The sequence below is a fragment of the Zingiber officinale genome, chromosome 6B (assembly GCF_018446385.1).
Source record: "Zingiber officinale cultivar Zhangliang chromosome 6B, Zo_v1.1, whole genome shotgun sequence".
NCBI classification, from domain to species: domain Eukaryota; kingdom Viridiplantae; phylum Streptophyta; class Magnoliopsida; order Zingiberales; family Zingiberaceae; genus Zingiber; species Zingiber officinale.
The window spans coordinates 4,564,784-4,568,244 of NC_055996.1; the positions used below are offsets into that span (position 1 = coordinate 4,564,784).

The 3,461-nt window shown below is 39.5% G+C and overlaps 1 long non-coding RNA gene across 1 annotated transcript; it reads left to right on the top strand.

The window, feature by feature from the left end:
- Positions 1-223: 223 nt before the first annotated feature.
- LOC121989882 lies at positions 224-916 on the top strand. Its single transcript, XR_006114355.1, has 3 exons — positions 224-428; positions 516-603; positions 687-916. It is a non-coding gene; the product is annotated as an uncharacterized LOC121989882 (long non-coding RNA).
- Positions 917-3,461: the final 2,545 nt, after the last annotated feature.

Sequence of the window (3,461 nt, forward strand, 5' to 3'; positions counted from 1 at the left end):
GTCTCAACAATAATGACTGATATTAAACCCAACATTGAATAACTATAACTCGGAACAACCATTTGAGAAGAATCATTTAGGTTCAGAGGAGACATGTTTGGAACAACCGTTTAAGTGAGAGTTAATTGAGAAATTAACTTAGGATTTAATTAAATTCAACCCTAAGTATTTTAATCAATGCTACTCTAAAACGTCGTTTTCTACTCTCCTCGTTCCCGATTTTCTTCCTCACGTACGCCTCCGTCCCTCACTCAAATAACCTCTCTGCTCTGCACTCGTCCGCCTCCCTTCTCACGATGTCGATTACCTGACGCTGAGCCACGTTGATCTCTTGGGCTAGCCTCTCCTTCCTAGATGATGGCCTCGACCAGGAGCTGACCCATGTGGCGGCAGCCCGCAAGCTACATCGAGCCGTGCCCTAGCTTTGGGTAAGGCCGCCATCGCCATTCTCTTCACTCCGCCTATTCCCTAACCAATCTAGTCAGTCATCGTTTCCATTCCCCTCTCTATTGCAGGATGCCACAACCCACATCGCTGACTCCATTGGTCGCAGGTACCGACTGTGGAATACCCGACGGTTGCCACTCATCCGGTCACGAGAAGGTATGGTGTGCCACTTTATCTTTGTTCATTTCTCTTCATGACCGCCGGCCATTGTGTTCATCCGATCGGCTTGCTGGTTGCAGATCTAGGGCTCTAGAGACCATCTTCTTGACAGAATTCCGAACACCACAGTAGGCCGGTGATCCCTGAGGTGTCGTGTGCTGCTGGGGTCAGATTGGAAACTGTCGGATCCAAGCTTTGTGCTATTGAGATAACAAAATTGACTCTAACTAATGTTTTGAGTGATTAATCTGTACTCAATGATGATTTGGGGTTAATTGGTTTGGGGGAAGTAGTTTCATCTAGTTTTAAACCATCATATCTGACAGTGAACTTCTCCGACCGTGAGTCTATAGCCGTGCAATCGGATTTAGGTGAGTTTTAGGTTAATTCGTGCTTAAATTAAATCCAATTTGGTTGTTGACTCGTTAGGGTTACCTGAAACCAATTGGATTGTGAGTAATTAGGGTTAATTGAGGATTAAATCTAATTTAATGAAGAGAATGGGATTAGAGAGACTTAAACAACTATTCGGGGAGTAAGTGAAGATCGTTTTGTTGATTAGGGCTACCCTAACTAGTTTAGGAAAAATTATTTCAGCTATTTAATTCGTATAAAGATAGCTAAATTGCATATGCTGATGTAGGACACTGATTAAGATGAGAAACATGACGTGGGAGTTATCTGGCACGGATTACGCCCACAGAGGTGGGTACTTCTTTCCATGTTTCTATAGTACTTTGACCTTAATATATGACTTATTACCTAAATAGGTAGTTTTATTTATAGGAGAATTGGTAGCCGACTAGAAGAGGGGTTAAATAGATTGGACACCCCCAAGTCGATTACTTTCCTACAATTGTTAGTTTGCGCAAGCAGAAATATAAAAACAATGAAAACAATTAAAGAAGGAACACAAATGCTAACAAGCTTGATGTAACGTGGTTTGGAGATTGCTTGCTCCTACTCCACGTCTTGTCCTTGAGGTGGATGAACTCTTAATCCTTTGGTGGATTAGTCTCTGGCAATATCCGGCTAGAGCTTTCTCCTTCTCGGTGGAGCAAACCTCTCACAAAGATCTCTTCCTCTTTCTATGATGAAACTTAGGTTTGGAGAGGAAACGCGGACTTGGAAGCTTTGGGCAAAGACTTAGGAGTTATTCAATAAGCATGAGTGACCTCCTTCATGTCCCAAAGCTTCCTTTAAATAGGAGGAGAGAGTTGATCAACAAATCAACTCAACTCAACGCCAGTCGACTGGTCCATGGACCAATCGACTGATGTAGCCGTTAGACACAACCAACGACTCTCTGCAGAACTCATTTTCTGCCAATGACCATATACCAATCGACTGGTCCCAGGACCAGTCCACTGGTCTTCTCAGCCGACGAGCACAGAACCTTTTTGTGCTCTTCATGAATTTGGACCAGTTGACTGGTCCAAGTACTAATCGACTGGTACTTTACATTCACTCACACTAATCCTTTCCGGAGTTGCCATTGAAGCCCTCTTCTTCAGCTTTCGTCCCTCAGATGCACCCAAGCCCTCGGCTCCTTTGCATGCACACTTCGCATTGCCTTGAAGTCTATTTCCCTCAGCTTCACTCCGTTGCTCCTCGTCTGGCGGTCCCTCGGATATCTTCCACTATCCTTCACCGACTCAAAGATCCGAGCCCTAGGATGAGCTTCCCAAACTTGGCCGCACCAAGTTTCTCATATGTTTCACCAAGTCTTGCAAGACTCAAACACATATGAAAGCCTAACTTAAACTCTTTGATACACACATCAAAATTATGATCATACCGATCAAACCTAGGTTGATTGCACCATCAATCTCTCCCTTTTTGATGTGTGACAATATGTTTAAGTTAGACACAAATAATAACTTTAAAAATTACAAGCAATATGTAAATATGAAGTATAAAACCCAAGCTCCCCCTTAACATATGCTATGAACTTTAATTTTCAAGTTTTGCACACAAGTATGGGAAAATAAAGGTTTCTAACTTAAACTACCCATTTCTCTCTCTTTGACATCATCAAAAAGATTGTACCAAACAATCATACACTATATGGCATCAAGTCTGACCAAATTTTGACCAAAAATTTGATTTTAGAAAGCAAACAGAATGCTGGAAAACTGGTACCAGTCGACCGGTACACAAGCAACCCGAATTTCAACCTTCTGAAGTCAACTTTAGAAATGCATAAAAAATTTCAAAAAATTTGAAAAATCATGAAATTTGGAAAACATATTTCTTGAAATGTCCTTTAACTAAGAAAAATATATTTTCATGAAAAGTCAAAGTATCTTTGAAATTTTGAACAAATCTTAAAAATCTAGAAAACATGCAAGTTTGTATCAAATTAAACCTTAGTTTTGAATTCATATGTTTCAAAATAGCTATTCACTGTAAATAAAATATAGAATTATTTTAAAAATATTTGAAATGTCCAACTATGATATATAGGCAAGATGTCCATTAATTAAACATTTACTTTCCCCTATGATTATTAAAAAATTGATACATTTCATAATTCATCAAAATGCTATAAGCATAAGTGAATTATTTGTATCATCCTATCATCTCACATTTATGTTTAGAAATAAAATGCAATTCATTGTGAGATAAAATGAAGGTAACCTCTACTTAGCCTTTATGAGGTTATATTCAAGGTTAAGTGCTCCCCTTAAGGTCTCAAGTCAACCATATAGAAAAAATTGGAATTATGACTATCATGGTTGACTTGACCCAAAATCCTCTAACCCTTAGGATTGATTTTGGCACCCAATAGAGGTTCTTTTTAATTGAGTTGACCAAATACTCCTTGGGGATCCATTTCCTATCTATGATTTTTG